Source organism: Dama dama, chromosome 19 (assembly GCF_033118175.1).
Source record: "Dama dama isolate Ldn47 chromosome 19, ASM3311817v1, whole genome shotgun sequence".
Classification (NCBI taxonomy): Eukaryota; Metazoa; Chordata; class Mammalia; order Artiodactyla; family Cervidae; genus Dama; species Dama dama.
Window position 1 is genome coordinate 59020674 of NC_083699.1, and position 22834 is coordinate 59043507.

The 22834-nt window shown below is 35.4% G+C and overlaps 1 protein-coding gene across 41 annotated transcripts in view; it reads left to right on the forward strand.

Annotated features, from left to right (window-relative positions):
- The window catches only part of ZBTB20 (zinc finger and BTB domain containing 20), an 846735-nt gene that overhangs the window by 407870 nt on the left and 416031 nt on the right, over positions 1-22834 (forward strand). For 4 of the 41 annotated variants that reach the window (XM_061167135.1, XM_061167144.1, XM_061167132.1 and 1 more), the window contains one exon: positions 10871-10927. The exons of 34 other annotated variants lie outside the window; for them this stretch is intronic. The gene's annotated coding sequence lies outside the window, so the exon portion shown is untranslated. Of the gene's footprint in view, positions 1-430; positions 780-10870; positions 10928-22834 lie in introns of those variants that run through there. 3 more of the 41 variants (XM_061167143.1, XM_061167157.1, XM_061167142.1) reach the window with 3 other exon arrangements.

Sequence of the window (22834 nt, forward strand, 5' to 3'; positions counted from 1 at the left end):
CAGGCAGCCTGGTGACAGCAAATCTGACATTCAATAATTCTTACCTCTGTGTTTCTAGACTGTTACACAAGCTCACTGAGAAGTGCTTTATATGTCTGATTTCTCAACTTCACCTTGTAGTAAACTTTTGCAATCTGGAGGCTAGAGACCTCTTTTGTAAATGTTGTCTGCCCGATGACTGTGTTGGCACTGAGGGGGCCTTAGCAGATAAAGTGGAGGAACATATGGCTCCCATCTGAATACAAACTGGTGGACATAACGTGGTAATTCAGTGGAGATGTCCTCTATATTGTAAACCGAAAGAGTATGATTCGAGGTGTTTATAAACGGCGTCTGAATTCCACCCCCACACACACCCTCCCCACATCTTTCCACTGTAGTTTTATCGGCCTGAATCATAGCCTTCTAGCGTCCCAGGCTCACTGCGTTATTTGTTAAAATGGCCAGCGTGAGGAATTATTAATTAAAGCTAACAAATCACCCTGACTAGCTGTGCCCTGGCATGGCTGAAGGTTGATTGGCGAAAGTGTTCTCCTTTGGAGAAAAGACTTTTTGTGCTTGTGACGCAGTCAGGGACGGATTATTGAATATGCAAGTTAGAAGAAAAATCACAGGACAAGCAAATTGAGTATTTACTGGCAAATAATTGCTCTCTTAAGCTGTGGCTCTCTTCCTAAATTCTTAACATTCCCGAGGGTTAGAAAGAAACACAGAAAAATGCATCGGTACAGAGTACATTTCAAAAAAATTACCTAGACTGATGTTTCAGACTTGTGCAGGTAAGTGCGGTTATGTGTGCATGGAAAGTGAAACAACAAGGGGAAGCAAGGGGAAAATGGGGGAAATGTTTAATCTGGTGGGTTTTTAAAAATCAATTTGTTGTTTATTGAAATACTGCTCGGCATATTTCTGCCTTGACTGAGAGTTTAGTTTCAGTGCTGCATTTATTGTGAAAGTTAGAGAAATGAGAAGGAGGGAGGTTTCTCAGAGTTACTTTGTGTCTTTATCAGCAGGAGTATGTTAATGCTTTGCCCCAATAATAGTTATAAACTTTGCTCGGATATTTGTGGATATTTGTATAAAATTATCACTTGATTTAAGACTCTTATTATTCTCAATTTTATTAATTATGATCTGTTTAGGAGCATCCCAAACATGTTTGGGTACAACTATTGCTTTTATTTTTCAGAGTAAACTTTGTTTTATATTAGCACCAAGCTAGTCCTTGTTCAGAATTTCTAAAGGGACATTACAGTTCCGGAATAGTTACTTAAACTTCGGGCTTCTGTAATAACCAGAGTGTCCTTATTGTCAACTGTGTGGTCTTTTTATCTGAAGTGTTGATCAGACTACTGAGATTCGTGGACATTTTAAGATAAGTGAGACTAGGTTAAAGACTTTTTCAAAACTACATTTAAATACATAAAAACATGAGTGTAGAAATGAAGGCTCATTTTATGTATAAAATACTGACTTAAGAAACAGAGGTGTATTGCTAATACAGCTGGGTTAAGTGAACAACATTATCAAAACACATATATCCACTGAATTTCATATTCTGTGAAAACCTGGAATATGTGCTTTCATCGACAACAAACTGTTTTTGAAATGAGAGTAACTGGCTGGCGAAATAGCATTTGAGGATTGTAATAACTATGAATAAGATGTATTTAAAACAAAGGTATAAACATAATTTAAACTAAATTAACTAATTAATAATTACAAAGTGCTTTAACAATAAAACATCTACAAGATAGAATAATAGTAATAATAATAGAAGTGGAAGGTCTGGCAATCACTCAAAAATTAAATCAGATGACTATCATGTTTTTAGACAATCAGAATTTAAAAATGTAAAATTTAACTTTTATTTTACCTTCTAATCTATTCCTGAACCATGCAATATTGTGCTGGCTACAATTTTTCCTTACTATATCTATTTTATTAAAAAATGACTTCTCTTAATATGAAGAATAGAGCTCAGAAGAAAGTTTAGAAAGTGTATTTTTTTAAAGGTTTAATTCCCACTGGATAACATTCTGTCCTCAAATTTCAAAAGGCAGCCCTCTTAAAGTTTCTTGTGACTATGTGAGGGCACAATTTGGTCCATTATTTTCAAATAGCAAAGGGGGCATTTAAAGCATATGTTCAGAGACTAAACCATCTGCCTGCTTTATTATGAATACCACAGAATTATGAGGACTTGGAAAGGCTCAGAAACTGAACCAGAGTTCTGTACAAGATTTTTTTAAAAGAATACAGCACTTTTGTTTTAAAAAGTGCTTTGTAACCACTTACTTTTGCTAAGTATTTCATTAGTTCTTCTGTGGGAGAATTGTATCATTATACCATTTTGATGTATGGGGAGTCAATGGCAAAATGTAGTTGAGTGACATGAACCTATTGCAAGTTGATGGTAATATTTTCCCTCTCATTTAACTCACTCCATTTAAATGCCTCTTAGAGTTTTGGATTGACTTATCAATAGTGAAACTCACAGTGAACTGAGGAAACATTATAAAATGGTGACTGCTGGAATAAAAATTAAATCCAGCTGCTAGCTTCTGGACTGTCTACAAATGAGTTGCAAGAGACAAGTGGAGGTCAGACTAAAGAGCATATCTGTAATCCAGTTGTGATGTATTCCAAGTATCAATCAACTATTGGTGCCCATGATGAGGGGTGGAATGAAATAAACAAGGGCAACTTGGCATTATTCCTGCATGGTGCTGTATTCTTTTGATATCTGAAAGGATATGAGATCCAGAAATAAATATAAGAACAAAAATCATATTTGGGTCTCAACACAATAATATTTCAGCCCAAAGTGGTTAGATAAGGACAAATTAAAATGAGTGTCATTGTTGAGATGTCCAGTGCCCAATTAGAGTTCTTCTAACTTCCCTGAGTTGTTAGCAGAATCAGTCTGAGACTAGCTGGATCATTATCAGAGGAAATACAGAAAATAGACTAAACCCATTTTGAATAAAGGCTTTCATTGTTGAAATGACTTATCACTGTTTGTTGCTTAATGAAAATTATTTAAGAAAGTAACAGTGGAGGCAAAGGACTAAAGAGTTTCATTGAAAATTTTAAGATATATACATATATATGTATGGAAGATTCATATAAGTAAATAATTATGCATATATACTTGTGTACATGTGTTTATAATTTTTAAAAGAAAAAATATAAATTACAAACCTTGTTAGACTGATTAAACCTAGGATTTGGTTGTTTCTTGTTGTTTTTTTTTAATACAGTCAGTCTAAAAGACTGAACACACAGATTTTAACACAGCTATAGTTGGCTTTCAGAACTGAAGGATGTCAGAATTAACGATCTGGTGCCGAAAATACCTATGTTCAAATTCACGTGGATATTCTCATAGTAGTAATTTTAATTTTATGCCTCTCTATATTGCAGTCCTGCAAATAATCAAATGAATTTATTAGCCCAAAGACTATAAAATATTTCCATTATTTCAAAAGGCTAGTTTTTATTTTATATTTTAGGTGAGTTATATGTGTGTGTGTGTATATATATATATATATATATACACGTATGTGTGTATATATATATGTATATATGGGCTTCCCTGGTAGCTCAGTTGGTAAAGAATCTGCCTGCAATGCAGGAGACCCCACTTTGATTCCTGGGTTAGGAAGATCCCATGGAGAAGGTAACAGCTACTCACTCCAGTATTCTGGTCTGGAGAATTCTATGAACAGAGGAACCTGGCAGGCTGCAGTCCATAGGGTCACAAAGAGTTGGACACAACTGAGCAACTTTCACACACACACATATATATAAATACACACAGAGACACACATACTCTTTGTTTTGTTTTTCTCATTTATTTCTACCATCTAGTTCCAAAAAGGGAATTAAAATGACTGAGAAAGGAAAAGATGCAAGTAATACAGTGAAATACACAAAGTAAAAGTAGATAAAAAAGACAAAAATAAAATAAAAGAAACAATAAACAAAGGCAAAGATACAAAAATAGAGTCAAGAGTGAAGTGGTACACAAACTACATTCAATGAAGTGCTATACATTTTCCTTTACACTTGCATGCAGTCAAGTCAAAGAGAAAGCCATGACAAGTTATGCAATTTATAACATTCTTAAGAATAATTTAAAAATCTCCATCATTCATTGCTAAGGTTCTTGAAGAATGACAGACTCTGAATATTTAGAGAACTCAGTGCTAAGGGAGCTTCCACTGAAAATAATTATAGGCTACAGAGACCTAGAGGTCAGGGCAGAATCAGCAGTTAAACTTCCGTGAGGCATGTGTAGAGGAATAGACTATAGTAATCTCTTTTCAATCCCAGGCGAGAAGTTTCTTGGGAGGAGGAAGGAGAAGCTTCAATTAGTGCAGTTACGTTGGCAAGACCAAGATTTTATGGAAAATAGGGATTTCAGGAGAAATTTTAATAATTATCTCATATAAATATGTATACATATGTAGTTTAACAATAAATAAAAAATTTAGAAGGCATCTACTTTTATAATAGCCATTAAAACACATCTTATCAAATAAACCTCTTGAATCAACTTTGCTTTCCTAAGTTGTTATTGAAATGTTGCTGCACTTCTGCCATTTTTTTTCCTACTTTTACTTGAAGCACACTGTCAGTCTTTGTGAAGTTTTAAAAAGAACCTTTTCTGGCTTGAATGTAATATTTCTTGCCTTTGCGTCCTTCCTTGGTTCATTTTCAAAAGTCTTAGCAAACTACCTGGTCTTTTCATGGCAATTTTGATGGTTAAGTCACATTGAATAGGTCTGTCTTTTCTCCATATTGAAAAAGTGAAGCATAAAGATTTTTTTCCCCACATTTCCTTTGTAGTACAATCCATAGTAAGTAGTCCAAGGACCACCTGTATCAGAATTACCTAGGGTATTTGTCAAAATGAAGATCCCTGGACCCTATTCCCGAATTTCTGAATTAGAAGCTCTGAGGTTAGAGTCTGAAGATCTGCAATTTAGTAAGTTACCCAGGTTAGTAACATACACTAACGTTTGAAAACCACTCTTACAAGATTGTGATTTTAAAATTTCTAGTATATGAGTATAAAATGGTAGAATTTCCACTCTACAGTTGATGAGAGCTAATTATATATAACACAGACCAAAACACTAAGGCATATTAAGTGATGATGGATGGCCTGGACCCTTAAAGTCATATCTCGCCATTACAGGAAGATGTTCTTAAAATTTTTATCTGTCATTTACTGAAAACTACTATGTGCTAAGTCATGTGTTGCATCTGGGTAGTAGAGATACAAAGATGAAAAAGAACAACTCCATCCATGATCTGAAAAAATACATATTCTAGGATAATTTATTACTACTAAGATATTTTCTTCTCTGTACTAGGATAAGTATGAATTGCACATAATATTATCTTGAGTAAAACTGAAGATTTCCATTGGATTATATCAGTATGAATTTATACTTGATAGAAATTTTATATAATAAACCCTGCTACAACTTGGAAGCTGCAAAATGCAAGAAACCGTTGTCAGTTCCTCCTTCTTCCCCTCAGCAATAGACTGCATCCCCCAGTACTTAAATGGGAGGTATCGTGGGGACCTACTAATTCCATTTTTCTTGTCCATCAGTGATTTGATACTAGGATTCCTTTTGAGAGGAGGAGAGGGATGTGTAAATAAATGCACCTGACGTTATGAAGACTTTCGTGTCCTTTTCTACTGCCTCATCTAAGGCCTCAGCTGACCTATAGGAAATGCTGGAGCCTAGCCTCCCTTGTTGGCAGGTAGGGCAAAATATGGAGGAACTTGAGTGATCCTGCCTAATACCCTGCTCCAAAGCCTCATTAGTGCCAGGAATTGGTATCAACAGACTAGATGAGATATTTTATGCATAAAGGAATCTGGTAGCTGGTCTGAGGAACAGGATAGAACTTGCAGTTTCATTGACGATTCATGTTTTCCTGGAATAGTACTGGAGACACTCTCCCCCTTTATTATTTCCAGAACAATATGAGAAATATTGTGAGACTTTCCATATTTTTTTTCCTTTCCTTCCCTTCTCTTCAACATATATTTGCCATGTATTTAGTGCCATGCTTTCTTCTAGGAATTTTAGGGATAGAGTGATAATAAAGTTTCTTCTTTCCTGAAATCTATATTAGGGTATATAATGTATTAGGGTTAGAAGGCAAATAAAATTACTAAATGTAAAATGTAAAGTAATGTAAGTATAATATGATTCATTTTAAAGATATTGCCTGCTGCACTCTCCATGACTTACACGTATATTCATGTTATTTCATTATATATATATATATATTTGTGTGTGTGTGTGCATGTGTGTATAAATATATCTATTTCTTGATGCATTTATAGACTTCTTTGGGGAACAGGCTAGTCAATCCAGGACTCTACTTATTGTGGGAAGCTTTTTTTCATAGGGACCTGCACATAATGTAAGGGGGAAAACAAGCACACTACAAGGATCAATATGTGTACATGGTCAAATACAAGACCCTTCTTTTCCATCTTTTTGTTTACTTGTATGTATGTTTCCTGGGTTTTGTTTTTGTTATTTAAGATCTAAATGCTAGGTACTCCAGACACCCGGGGTTCTAAGAGTTAGGGTCAATCTTCAAGTGAACAAAGTACACGTGCACCCCAATGTTCATCGCAGCACTGTTTATAATAGCCAGGACATGGAAGCAACCTAGATGCCCATCAGCAGATGAATGGATAAGGAAGCTGTGGTACATATACACCATGGAATATTACTCAGCCGTTAAAAAGAATTCATTTGAATCAGTCCTAATGAGATGGATGAAACTGGAGCCCATTATACAGAGTGAAGTAAGCCAGAAAGATAAAGAACATTACAGCATACTAACACATATATATGGAATTTAGAAAGATGGTAACGATAACCCTATATGCAAAACAGAAAAAGAGACACAGAAATACAGAACAGACTTTTGAACTCTGTGGGAGAAGGTGAGGGTGGGATGTTTCAAAAGAACAGCATGTATACTATCTATGGTGAAACAGATCACCAGCCCAGGTGGGATGCATGAGACAGGTGCTCGGGCCTGGTGCACTGGGAAGACCCAGAGGAATCGGGTGGAGAGGGAGGTGGGAGGGGGGATCGGGATGGGGAATACGTGTAAATCTATGGCTGATTCATATCAATGTATGACAAAACCCACTGAAATGTTGTGAAGTAATTAGCCTCCAACTAATAAAAATAAATAAATAAATAAAATTAAAAAAAAAAAACAAAGTAAAGATGACAAATGATTAATAATGTATGTACCTAGATAAGATTCTATGAAGGATGCAGTGCTATCCTAGAAGAGATCAGAGCATAGGCAACAGGAAGAGTTTCCCAGAGGGATTCAGGGAATCCCTTAGTCTCAGTTAACTTAGACTAACAACACAACAGTAAAACAAAATAAAAATATTTTTATGACAAAACCCACTGAAATGTTGTGAAGTAACTAGCCTCCAACTAATAAAAAAAAAAAAGAAAATATCAAATAAAATCTAAATAAATGGAGATATATACTATGAAAAAAAAATAAACTTCTAATTTTTCACCTAATCACAAAGGTGTGATCCAAGTGTGATCACCTAATATGTATCCATGATGGAAATATTCTAGACAATAATACAACCTACATTTTTTTTAAAAAAAGGGAGTAGTGGAAATCATTGGTTAACTCAGCACTTGAGAGAAACCATTGCCAACGTTCATAAGAAACTTTCTGAACATGTATTATGTTCCAGGGTTATGCCAACCAGCCACTGTTGTCTCAGAAGGGAACATTTTAATTAGCAGGCAATATGAATAGAAGCAATTCAAACTTTAACTCCTCTTGACTGTCTTCAGATTTGGTATTACAAACCAGCTGGGTCCCAACTGGAGTTAGTGTAGCTAAAAGAGCATATATGCGTGTTCTCCTGAACAAACACATAGCACCGGCTGTCACCCTCACCTGGTAGAGGTGTGAAAGTCAGGTTCACTGACTCTGCTTCTTCTCGGCCTGTGTGACCTTGGGTGAGTTATTTGGCCTCTCTGTGTCTTGGTGTCCTTCTCTGTCAACTTGGATTATTAACAGTATATACCTCACAAGATATTTTGAGAAATGAATAAAATAATGCATGTAAAGTGCTAATCACAGTTCTGGGCACATAGTGTAGTATTCCGTAAGTGCTGTCAGTATTATGATGCTGATTACTATTACTATTACAGTTATTTTCTTTGCCAAGGAAACTTGCTGAAAACATATTTTGTCCAGTGCATCTGCATTGTCACTACTGACAAAACAACTCAAAACACACTTATTACTGAGGGTGGGACAGAGGTATCATCTTTGCGACACACATTAAGAATCTGGATTTATAGCTGAAAATTATAATATAATTCAGTAAATAAATGACATTATGCAGACTAATTTTCTGTTTCTAGATAGAAATGATGTTTAAATCTGCCTTAAATGTCCTTCCTGTTACAGATTTTGTTTCAACAATTTGTGGCTTACTAGATTTGTTTAATTAAAGGAACTTTAAATCCAAAGCCCTAATGTTTTTCACATAGTACTGTATTTTTTATACCATCAGTGACTGAAAAAGATTAGAAACATAACTTGACCTAATGAGGCATCTTCAGGAAGGAGAGACTTCTACATTGTCAAGATCTGTATTTTAACGTGATAGTGAACAAAAATATCTAGCCTAGCAGTGCCACATGTTAGGTGCTTAAATACATATTTTGAATTGATTTACAATTTGCAAGAAAAAAAGCACATGAACATCAGTGTAGATGTTTTGTAGAAGTGTAAATGATTTTAAGAGAAAGATTGCACAGTAGAATAACAATATATTAGAAAAATTCATTTGTGTGGAATCTTGACAACATATTATGTTAACGTTATAAAATAGTAGGCTTGCCTCAGTATGAAAGGCAGAAATGTACAGTAGACTTTGTAGTTGCACAGCCATGTATTTGGTTATTCCCTCCACTATTTGCAAATTATATAATCATGGATACATTATTTCTTGTGGCTAAGTCCTTAAACAGAAAATGGGGCAATAATGGCCTCATTGCATGATAAGTTTGTGTAGTGTCTAGAAGAGTTCTTGGAGCATGATAGATAAATGATATCCATTGACAACGGCAGTGACAACAATAAGATAGAAAAACCCTGTGTACAATGAATATAAGCCTATTATGTGTAGAATATATATATATAAATATAAATATGATTCATATGAATTGGTATATACATTCCAATATAACAAACACTAATACCTGAAATTGCCTTGCTTAATATTTGACATACAATCAAAGTGCTGTGTATAAATTTTACCTATTTAAATGCTATTATGAAAAGGTCTGCCTTATTTATTTTAGTTAAATGAAGATAAAATTAAAAAATCTAAAACCAACTCTATCTTTTGAAGAATGACAATAAAAGCAAAAGCCAACAAAAGACCTGTTACTAACATAGTCAAATAATTTGAACTTAATGCAAATAAAGAGCAGGGAAAATGCTCCATTTCAAATGATAGGAAAAGTGAATTAACTTGAGATACTCTTAGGTGACCCGTAATCTGAATAGTATTAATTGGAAGCATTTTAAAGATCACAGGGCTATTATTTCTAGTTTCAGTGGTAGCTACATATGGAAAATGGCTGCAGATATTCACAATACAAAAATAGTTCATTGCTAAATTCGAAATTCTGTTAATGTCACAAACAGTGGGATGTGAAACACAAATGAATTGTGATGACAGTTGAGTCCCAAGCTGCCTATTTTTTTTCCCTCAGAGCTGCCCATATTTGGCTTTATATTTTCTCCAGTCCTGATTTAACCCATCAATATTTGTGTTTTCTGAAGCTAGCACTACCTTGGAGCAGACCAGTTTTAAGGATTTTATTCCTAAATGCATCTGGTTCCTAGGAATTTTGCTCTCACTGCTTTTCTTCTACTGATAGGTACTCTTGAATCTTTCTTTACGTCTTACCTTAGAGTCAGAGTTTCAATCACTTTTTAACCTACAGGCTTCTAGGGCTTGGGATTGTTCTTTACTCCATCTCTCTGGAGTAAAGTGTCTTTCCATTTTTCTTCATCTGCAGGACATATTTCTTCTCCATGTTGCTTTGACTTCCTGTTATCCTGATAACCTACATTCATTTCCTACTATAGTTTTTTTTTTAAAAAACTTGTTTTTCTAAATGTCACTCTTATCCTCTTTGGTGGAAGATCTTTATGATCCTAGATTTGGGGAACAAAACTAGATACACTATTTTATGAACTGAATAAAGCTCCCTTTTAAATACAGCAATTTGATATAGCCATAAGCTAGTTTGACTTTGGGAAAATGTCATTTTAAAATATCTCTAAAATGCATTGCTAAAGTGACCAAATTATTTTGGCTTAATGGATTTTGTAGCTTGGACACCAAACCTACCTCACAGAGCAACAGTCGGGTGAAATATATTTTATCTGCATTTTACTCCAGACAGTGATTTGGCTATCATTTATTGAGTGACCTCTCTGCACCAAGAATTTTACATATAATTCTTAAAACAATCCTGTGAGATAGCTACCATTATCTTCACTTAATAGATTAGAAAACTTTGATCTAGAGAGGTTAAATAACTTGTTAAGGGGTGGAAGTGGGATACACACCCAAGGTTCTAAGACTCTAAATCTCATCTTTCCTCCTTTATCACATTCTTATGCCTGGTTATGTATTTACATTTTGGTAATGGGAAAGAAGTTTGTAGTATAATTTAATCGGAGGCATAGCCAATTTCCTCAAAGCAAACAAAGTAATGATGAGATTTCACTGTTATCCTTTTTATAGAAATATGAGCTTCAGGTTGTGGATTCACTGATCTCCAGAAGGCTGAAGCACATGAATGTAGGTAACTTTCTTTACTGCTCCCTTTGGTTTCAAGAGACAGGTCATTATTAGTTCTGAATAAACTGGAGCTTAAAATGGGTGGTTCATAGACCAGGGATTTCAGGTTTACCCTCAAAAGTCTCCTGTGACTTCTCCTAGTTATTTTCTCCAAAATTGAAATCTGATGATTTTTCTCAGCAAATGTATTCTGTAGATATTTTCTCCCACCAAATTTCTGAAGAATTGTTATTAGTAGTACTAGTATTAGTACCTTTATAAAGTACTTTTAATACATTCATCATCAATCTATATGTTTATCTTATGAGGCATTAATACTATTTTGCTTTTATATAGCACTTCATGGTTTACAGTTTGGAAAATACATACCAAAGAGACAGCACTTAGTAGGACATTGCCTCTTTCTCAGGTTCATTTCAAATGGAGATATATAATTTAGCTAGAGTTTGGACATACAGTAAAGCAGTGGTAGGACTACCCTCCTGCCAAGATTGAGAATCTTTACTTTCCAGATTAATACTTAGTATTTGCCCTTGTGCAGTTGGACCATTGAATTTGCCAGTTTGCAATCCAAATCCTAAGACCTTGCTTTGAGCAAGGACTTGAGTGTTAGTGTAGAGAGGCTTAGTTTATCTCGTTGCCACAACCACTGAACTTCATTTGGGTCAAAACCTCCAAGAGGAACTTTGGAAATTTCACTAGCATTTAGAGTGAAATTTTAGCTTAAAAAAAGAAAAAAAAAAAAAACAGTAGCAAGAGCCCTGGAACCGTCTTTCTTCAAATATTCCCCAGAGAAGAAAGATATAAAAACCTTATTGTATGATGCTAAGTTTTGGTTTATACATCATGAGTGCTTTTCTTAGGCAGCAAGCTCACCCTTCCTCCACTCACAATGAATGTTCAATGTCCTTCTCTCAAATTCTGGATATTGCCAATTTTGATATATGTCTTCACTATTATTTAATACTCTAAATTTAAAATAGATGTTTCATTCTTACACTTTTTGAAAATTCAGGAGGCTTTATTTATCAAAAATTACTGTAAAACTCAGCCCCAAATCTTGTTTTTTAAAAAATAAATATTGCCACTTTTTACAAATCTGAATACCATAGGCTACGTTTGCCCTTCTTCTTTATCCCATAGTTCAGCTTTTATTCTTCTCTGTACAGCATAGAGTCCAGGAAATATAAGTGAAAATGAACAGTTCCAGAAGGTTAGCGTAGGAAAATTTCCTATTCCTGGTTATATTCAAAATGAACTTCCTGTCATGTTGTTTCTAACCTATAATGTATCATTTTCAGAAATGTATTATAATATTACATAAATATTAAGATACATTCCCAGATATTTGTTATCAAAAATATGGAGGAAAATTCCACACATAAATGTTCCAACTCCTTGCCCTACCCCAGATGAATTTTGGACATGAGAAAATTTCTTTCCAATGGTGGGATGTTGTGTTGTGCTTGATGAATTTTAACATTTGCGTCTCTTGGTGCTCATATTTGTGAAGAATATTAAAGTCTTATGACTTCTTTTTCCTTTTAACTGCACATGGTTCAATCTAATAAATTTTAAATACAGAATCAATATCGTTATAATCCCAATCATACCACATTTAAAAGCAATGTTCTAGACTGTGTTTCTCTGCCAGCATGACTCCACAAAGAAAGTGAAAGCAAACAAAATTTTCCTTAAAACCGAGTAAAATGTGACTTGCAAAAACTGTTTTAAAATGTGATTTCAACAGTGAAGAACAACCAGTTTCTCAAATACCATGGTAGCCATTTCAAGCTGTAGAGTGGACAGTATACAGGAAAAATCAATAAAGGGAAAAAAATCTCTGTCACATATGAAACCTAAAAATAACAATAAAGACCAATTCCCTCTCTATTCATCTATTATTGCATTCCACTAAAAGGTGCTGAAAAAAATCAGCCAACTTCTACTAAAATGAAGTGTCCAGGCAAGCAAGTCTGTAAATAATTAAAAGAATAGAGTAGAAGAGAGGAAATGGTTTGGGAAGAGTGGGGATGAGGAAGAGATCAAGCACTTAAAATGTTGAATGTACCAGAACCAGAAAACAGGTAGAGGAAGAACTTGTTCTTCAAAAGAAGATACTTTCCATTCTTCATAGCAACACAGACTTGATAGTCTGATAATAGAAGCCCTTTGGGTAGGACCAGTGGGAAGAACACAGTCTTCACAAAGCCTTCACTAAATGTTCAGTTGCCCAGTGCAATCTGATCGACATGTCCTTGTTTCTAGAATTGAGTAAAACAAATCAGCATGAACAACATATGGTTTAATAGTTAACTTTTAGAACAAGGGACAGGGAGATGCTTTTATGCCCAATCCCAGTGTTTATTTATCACTAAAGTCTGTTCTGAGACCATTTGCAGCTTTCCAGAGAGCCTGACTTTGGCTTAATTAACTCTTTGTTCTGGAGTCTCCATTAATACTTGTGAATCTTTGTGATAAAACATCTTCTAGAATCCAAAGTATTATTATTAATTTCATTATTACTATTAATATTATTATTATTCCTTTCTAATGTTGGAAATTCTCTGTCCATTTCCTTATTGCAGAAATAAGTGCAAATTTTGTGAATACACAGAGATGGTTTTTCTGAAAAAGTTTGTGTTTTCTTCCAAGTTGAAAATTTGTGATATTTGAAATATCTGGATTTTTTAATGACCAGAGACAGAAAAGATCCTAGAGACAGAAAGGTCCACAAAGGAAGAGGACAAAGGAAGGGAAAGAATTGTGTATTGAGGCTGATTCAATCATCAGTGCTCTATTATTTGGCTAGTGGTCTTTTTATTAAGATCTCTGCTATCTCAGAATTCTAATCAGACTCTCCCTCTGTAACTAAGAGACTCTCCAACTTTTAGCATTTTCTCTAGCTCCTCAAGAGTAACCATGGACTAGGCTTTGGTATACCTTAATGAATGGGCATTGGGTTATGAGCAAGTACTAAGGAAAAAAATAAGAAAATTAAAGGCAAATTCACGATAAGCACTGAGATCATGCAACTGTTGGAAGTATCTGGTATGGAATTTCTGTTAGCAATATAGCTAAGGTAAACAGTAACAGTAATAACAATAAAAAAAAAAAAATCCATACTTCTAACTCCCCTCTCCCTGTTTTCATTTAAAAACAACTACCATCATAAAAATAGCCCAGGGAAGAGAAAGAGCTCATGTCTGTATTTTTGGTGTATGACCATATATCTTCATTGTAGTTCCACAGAGGCCACACATTAACAGAGTTATTCGTCCCTGATGTTTCTCAGAGATCATCTTTGTGTATGTCTCCATAGCTGTTATGATAGTGTTACTATTTTCTCTTCTTCATTTTCTCCTTTTATTTGGGCTCTTTTTTTTCTTGTGAAAGAGGCTCTTTCTCTAGCCTCTTTAGATACATTCACCATTTCACTAGGACAGATGGGTCCTTCTATATGATGCCTTTTAAAGTGATAAGATAGTAAGAATAGATTTTGAACAATATTTTACCAGCACTGTTGAAAAATTAGCAACTGTATATTCTATATACACACAGAGAAGCTGCATAAAATGCAAATTCTATTCATGTCTGATCTCTTCTGCATTTATATAGTGACTATTGCTGTAGCATCAAAGCACTTTATCCTATTTTCTCTTATTATTATTTACCACCTGATCATTTCAAAGTGCTTTTTACAATCAGAGAATTTCATTAACAACCCATTCCCTTGCTCTTTGTTTTTCTGCACCCTTGCATGTAAAGCTATCAAGCTTCTTAGTAGCTATATCAGATAAATTACAGTGAAAAGATAGAATGCTGCTGACAGGAGGATAGAGGAAAAAAAATATTCCAAAACATCTGAAATCCCTTTTATGTTTTATAGCATCCAAATAATAGTATTGTAGAAGTATGCATGTATATACATACATATATATATATGTTTCAGTGAAAACTCAACCACTAGATACTTTCATTTCTGATGGTTTCCACCATTGCAATAATCAGAAATGTGACATGACCAAGGGGAGTACTTGTCTGTACTTCACACATACAGAAGTCTGGGCACTTGCACTTTCTCCCTGTAGAAAGCTTGTGATTTCTTATTGCTTCTTGAGCTGCCTTTAGCACAGAATTATAGAAGTCAATCCATTTTAAAATCCAAAAAGCTACTGTTATACTTTTTTAAGCTGAGAGATAGAGACTTGTTTATAAAAAGGTTCATTGTGATTATAGATGAAAGTGCGTGGTTGGTACTTTAACAGTTTGATTGAATTAAAATCAAGTTCATTCTGGGGTTTCCTTCTCAGCTCTACTCCTTGCTTTCTCTTTGACTCTAAGCTAATTGCATAACCTCTGGTTGACTTGTGCCTCATCTACACATTCAAAGTGAAATTCAGAAATGAGGTTATTAATCTAACTAATGTACACTGTAATATTATTTCTCTGTTTCTGCTAGAGAATTTGAGATTTCTGACTTAAGCAGATAGCAATAAAAACTAACACAACATCCTTTTGCCCTTAGAGAGCAACCCTATGAAGTAGATGGACTTCCCAGGTGGTGCTAATGGTAAAGAACCCACCTGCCAATGCAGGAGATGTAAGAGATGCAGGTTTGATCCTTGAGTGGAAAAATCCCCTGGAGGAGGACATGGCAGCCCACTCCAGTATTCTTGCCTGGAGAATCCCATGGATAGAGGAGCCTGGAGGGCTACAGTCCATAGAATCGCAAAGAGTCGGACATGACTAAAGCAACTTAGTGCGCACACACACACACAGAGATGAAGTAGACACATCAGAATCACCTGGAAATGATCTGAATCACATGGACTGCTTGTTAAAAATGCAAAGTGCTAGGCCCTACTCTCAGGGTTTCTGATTCTGAGTCTAGCGGTAGGGACTGATAATTTGCATTTCTAACAAGTTCCCAAGTGATGCTGGTGGGGCCCACACTTTTAAAATCACTTCACTAAGGGAGATGTAGCTTCAGTACAGAAAAGGAAACTGATTGTAGCCTCAACTCATGGCAGTAAAGTGGCAGAGTACAGACAGAAACCTAAGACTTCTGACTTGAAATCTCACTTGGTTACAACATACGTTTCCTCTTTACTTCTACTACTTCTTTGTTTGGAATGTCTTTTGGTTGCATTGAATCCTGTGTGAAGTAGCATTGTAAGGGAATATTCGGCCATTGGATTTTCCCTTTGGGTCTAGTAGCTACTCATTAGATTTGTGAAAGTAAAGGAGGAGGACTTTCCAAATTTTATTGATTAGTTTTGGTATGAAGGGCTTTTAAGGCCAGCTTTATACTTCCCGTTTGGAGATGAGAGTGATAAATTAGGGTCTTTGTGTTCACTCATCATAGCCTGTAAACAGATATGAACGGGTGTCTCTTTGATTGGACTTGTGACCATATTCTGCTGTAACAATGCTTTTTAAAAACTTTCACATATATATTACTTTTCCAATAGTCTTGATGAAGGAACATAGCAAGGAGTATGTAGTGGGGCTGGGGGAAAGCAACTGCAAAGAGACTGAGCATGGTACAGTGGTTTACAATCCAGGCTGCATATTATAATCACCCAGGAGAGCTTGGAAATGAACACACATGTTTGGGTCCCCTGCACAAGAAATTCTGGTTAGTTGTTCTGGGTGTAGGGTCTGAGTATCTGTAGATTTTAAAAACTTCCCAGTTGATTCCAGTGAGCAGTCTGGGTTAAGAACTACTGGCCTAGTGGTTAAGAGCCTGGATTTTGAAATCAAACAGATCTTAGTTCATATATTGGCTCTTCTATTTAGTTACTGTGCAACTTGAATAAGTTACTTATTCTCTGTCAGCTTTAGCTTTTTCATTGGTATAATGCAAATTATTATAGTTGCCTTGTCAGATATTTGTGAGAGTTAAATGAGATGATGCATTTAAATATTTGACATAGTTCTAGGCTTGTGGTACAAGTATATTATATGTTTGCTGCTTTTGTTATATTTCAGTTTGGCTTCCTTGTTGATAAAGTGAGGAGGCACTTTAGTTTATGAAAGAAAAAGCAGGTATCTTGGGATTCTCTGTGGATGCTTGGTTGTCACCTTATCCACAGTATCCTGCTCAGTTCCATCTTGCCTTTTCACTTCCAAAACATGCATATTTTGTTAGGTGCTGTCTTTGAAAGACATATTTTACCAACTATTTATTACTATATTTTACCAACTATCACTACTCTGCCCTTGTTTTCCATCGAGATTGAGAACTTGTTGAACAAATTGAGATGAACTTGATAAGAACCTGATAGAAAAAATTCACTGAAATTCCCATATAGGATAATGGAAGTGTGGTGCATGATTGACATATAAGTTTAAAAAACAATGGCAAAGCTTTATAAACCTACAAAACTAATATGGCCCTACAGCTGATTGCTATTTTCCTGCCATCACTCACTCTCAGATTTCATTCATTGGTAGCTTTCATTGCAGAGAAAGAAGGGTGCACAGATCCCACTGCTTGAAGATTGTGCCATCTTGTTGGTTGTGGTGATTTAGTCACTAAGTCATGTCCAACTGTTGCGACCCCAGAGACTGTAGCCCTCCAGGCTCCTCTGTCCTTGGAATATTCCAGAGAAGAGTACTGGAGTGGGTTGCCATTTCCTTCTCGAGGGGATCTTCCCAACCCAGGGATAGAACCTGAGTCTCCTATCTCCTGCACTGCAGGTCGTCTCCTGCATTGCAGATGGATTCTTTACCAACTCAGCCACCAGGGAAGTCCCTATGCCATCTTGTTATTACCTTTCTTTTCCTGGATTTCCTCCTGTAAGTCTTAAAGAAGCTTTAGTACACAAATGAGTAGTAAGAATTTCTGAGAGCGATCATGGTTCTCTTAAACAATTTTTGCTTATCTCTATCTATGTTTACTAGGTTATATTTTGTATCACCAATTTTAAAAATTAGATCCTTGTATCTCTCTTCAAGTATACAAATTATGTTTTTGGATAGACAGAGAGGAATTATTTGACTGTCCAATAAAAGTACAGATGGTTCCATTTTCCTTGACTCATCTCACAGCACACATTAGTCAGGTCACATGCCTATTTGGGAATTTTTGTAGCACTAGGTCACTTGCTTAGCTTTGGTGCAAATAAAAGACTATTTGCCTGGCTTTTAAGTTTGTGGATCTTACACTGTGCCTGGCATGGAGACAGGAAGGACATTTTTTTTCCATTAAGCTTTTTCACTGTGTTTTGAAAGGAAAAGTTGAAACAGAGTCCCTACTGAGATTTTAACATGTTCCATGGTGGTAACCATAGGAAATAGGGAAACAGAAAATTTTTGGACAGAAGGGAGCCAAGGAGTCCACTTCAGCCTGTCCTCAACTCTCAGATACTAGTTGGACTCTACAAAATTATTTTTATCTAGGTATACATCCATTGCTTTGTGTTTCTATAGCTTGCTATCTGATAGAAGGGAAACATTGCTACCAATCATTACTAAAAAGGTTGCTCTCTAAACTGTACTTAGGTCCCTCTTCTGGACAAATCAATGGAAACATTAATTTAGATTTTAATAACGCTAAATCATGAAAGTTTTTACTTGGAAAAATAAATTTTGATGTTTAAAGAAATTCTCATAGGGTGTTACAATAGAGCCTATGTAAACTTCAGTTTTAGAGGACAGTACTTGTTTCACACAAAGATATATAAACATAGAATAATGAAATTTTTCTTCATTATACTCAGGGTGCTTAAATTCAGACAAGGAGGCACCTTCCTCCATGTTTACATACCCATCACCTACTCTTCTCTTCCTCTGGCTGCCCCCCAGCCCTAACCTCTGGGGATCAAAAATACTGAAATCAAATCCACCTCCTATTTCTGAAAGGTTCTCTAATGCTATTTAAGTAAAGTGTTTAATAGACAGGTCTACTGGCACTCTTCCTAAAAACTTAAATATGAAGATTTTTAAGGGGGGAGGTGTATTTTTCAAATAATCTGATCTGATAGAACCCTATTGAAAATTCACCAGTTTGTTAATGTTATTCTTATGGTAATACCTTCTAGTTCCTTTCATTATATGGCAGTTATTATGAATGAGTTTCTAAACTTCACTTCCCATGGTTACATTCAAATAGTATAGCTAACCAAGTAGTAGTCACGGCTATTAGCAATTTTTTGATACATATTCAACATAACAGCAGTTATTTTTTCTTTCTCATATCTACAGTAGTGTCAGTCAGTCAGTCAGTTCAGTTGCTCAGTCATGTCTGACTCTTTGCGACCCCATGGACTGCAGCACTCCAGGCTTCCATGCCCATCACCAACTCCCAGAGCTTGCTCAAACTCATGTCCATCGAGTCGGTGATGCCATCCAACCATCTCATCCTCTGTTGTCCCCTTCTCCTCCTGCCTTCAGTCTTTCTCAGCATCAGGGTCTTTCCAGTGAGTCAGTTCTTCGCATCAGGTGGCCAAAGTATTGGAGTTTCAGCTTCAGCATCAGTCCTTCCAGTGAATATTCAGGACTGATTTCCTTTAGTACCATCTACAGTAGTACCAAACCTTAAAATGAATTATGAAAATTCAAAATGATAAACTTTTTAAAATGTATCTATTACCAGGTCAGAAATAATACCTCACAAGAATGGCACCTTAGCATCGTTATTATTGCCATTTTAAACTGGACCACCTAGAATACATAATCCTATAACTAACACAGTAAAATTGGGTTTTCTGTCATCCATTTCAGAAAGATAAATACCAGGTACATTCTAGTATAGATGAAAATATCTCAAAGATACAGACCCCTTAAAATGGGCATATTCCTTAAAGTCTGGGAAAGGTTTGCTCAGGAAAAAGGTTGAAAGGCAATGTGGTATAATGTTTGAATACCTATGCTTTCGTTCATACTTTGCCACTTAATGAGTCAATCTTAGTTAAAGGATTTAACCTCCTGGTGCATTGGTTCCCTCATCTGCCTCAAAATCGACCTCCTATATTTTAATAATGATCAAAATAGTTAGTGTCAAAAAGTTATTTTGAAATATTCAATGTTACACATAAATATAGTCTGTTAATCATCAAGTTTTAAGTGGGGATTGGGATGAACTATTGGGGAAAAGATCCTCTGTTTCAAATGTTGGAGGCTAATTGAATGATGTCAAAGACTGGAAGTCTGCACAGGTTGACAACAAAGGCAGAGTCAGAGATAAAGTGTTGGCTTAAGTAGGGCAGTCACAGAGTAGACTGTGGTTTTTAAATTAATAGAAGAAATTTGAGACACTGGAATCTTTGAGGAAGCATATTGCTTGATCACGTGTGTTGTATCTTGTGAATTCTCTAATGTTCAACACAAATGATGAATTGAAAGAGCATGTCTAACAGTGAGGAGCTCTAGTGACATACAGGGGTTTGCCCTAAGACTATTCTCAAACTTAAATCTACCTCAGGAGCTGGCTTCAAGTGCAGATTCGAGAGCCACATCCCTACAGATCCTGATTCCACTGTAATTCTTGGGTGAGCCTGTAATTCTTCATTGAGATCAGCCTTGGTGATTTGGTTGCTGATGTCATTGAGACCACACTCTGAATTTTCTGTCACAACCATTCAGTGCCCTAGCCTTCACATCGTATAGTTTCTGGTTAGGGGCAGAACTGAAGGGGTTATTTATGCTCCATAAAGCCCTACAGACAGAGCTTTTTATTTGTGTCAATGGAAATTCCATATCTATGAAATTTTCTGTTTGTTCCTATTAAATTTGCATGTTTTAGCATTTAGGAAAGAATACAAATAGATCTGTTTGGTCAGAATTTTTACTTAATTTGCACTTTAGCATCTATCAAAATAGGGAGTCTTTCACAAATTTTGTTATTCTTTTGTCCTCTTCCTGTGCTTGCACCCAGCTGTCTTCACAAAACTAAAATGAATTTTAAGACATAAATGAACAATTCCATTCAATATATTTATCCTACATTGTCATATGAGGCACTGGTGCCATCTGATCTAACCTCTCCAAAATCCTTGAGTCCACAGGGTAAGCAAGAAACATCCCCATTACTAAGAAATTTTTGTCGTATGAAAGAAAATCTCTCCATCTTATTTCACATATTCAATTCCCTTGTCATTTTACATTATAAATAAATAACAAACCAATTTGGCACATGCCCACCGATTAAAAATAAAAGTTGTCAGAGTGAGAAGGAAAAGAAAAAAATATGAATTATTAATTATAATATTAAGCAGCACAAAAAAGCATAATATAAAATGATATCACCTAAAAAGAGATTTTATCAAAATGAAAATGAGACAATGATATAATCTTTATCATATACTTTGCATTGTTGTCATTTTTAGCCAAAAATATATTTACTATATCTAGTGCATTTATATAAAATTTGGTAAAAAGATACTTTAATTGTGGCAAAATAAAGCAGTTATTTATAAAACAGCATGAAAAGAAAAGCTTGATTTTAAAGTTACAGATTAAATTATGTTATTGACCTGGTGATGATATTCACTATTATATTATTTTCCAAATGTCCACTAATGGAAAATGCAAAAACACTAAACTAAAAGGAACAGTGCTTTTTTTTAAGATAATTTTCAAAGTTTACATAGTTCATGTTGGAATGAGAATGAATATGATTTTTTTTCCTAAGTGGAGATTTCAAATGAAAATTCATGAATAAAGGTTTATAACTAAATACAGGTTTTCAGGCTTTCCTGGTGGCTCAGTCAGTAAAGAATCCACCCACAATGCAGGAGACTTGGGTTCCATTTGCTGAGTCAGGAAGATCCCCTGGAGGAGGAAATGGTAGACCACGCCAGTATTTTTGCCTGGCAAATCCCGTGGACAGAGGAGCCTGGCAGGTTACTGCCCATGGGATCACAAAGGTTGGACAGGACTGAGCAACTAAGCATGCACAGCAAGCAAACAAAGCAAAATGGACTGTAACACAGACAACAGAATGGATGAGTTTCGGAGATACATTGTGCAAAAGAAGCTGGAGTTCAGCAGAGTGGAGCAATTTCTTCTCAAGAACAGAAGATATCAGGCTTTAATGAAAATATTTCCTACTATGTCTCCCTAAATCACAGTTATCCTCAGCATTTGTGCTTAATGAGTTTTCTTTTCCTAAGTAGGCTAGCCTTTTCTTTTTAGTAATTTAAAGGCTTATTTCTGATAAAGTTCCACTTGTTTCATGAAATGTCTTAAAAATTTCCTTTGGAAACAGAGGCAATTCTGAAAGAATTCCCCATGTTTGGAGTAATCTCACAGGAGTTATCAGCATAGATTCTGAGGAAAAAATTCTTTGTTTGCTATGCCCATGAATTCCTGTGTATAGCAAGTTTGGTTCTGTTTGGTAGCATTTTTATTTTAACACTAGAGACAGCTTCCTTGACTTGTGTTAAATTTGCTTGTCTCATCTCAGTTGGTTTTGTTCATCTTGTCTCAATAGTTTATTCTCTCAGGCATAATGTTATATACTACCATCTCAATTTCCTTGGCAATGTCTTTGTTTTTAGTTTTTAACTGAATTTCATGTTCATGGATGTTGAGTGGCAGGTCTGTATCCAGGTACAAGGCAAAAAGCCATATGTCTGCATGCCGAATGAACTGTGTTTTTGTGTTGCCTACATAAAATATTTTTTAAACAATTAAATCCTCAGAGCCATATTTAATAAAAGCTTTTGTATCACAGAATACCTTGCCGCAATGCCTGCCAACATGGGTTCTAATTTTAGTTTATCTTGTCCATGAACATCTAACTTGGGCTCTTAAAACGATATCATCCTCATTGTGGTTGCTGTTATTACCAAACATTTCTTAAACATCCTATGTATATTGGTATACAAAAAAAATATTGTCCCCTCATTGCAGGTTATACCATAAAGAAATAAAATACAGTAAAATATTCCATTTGTC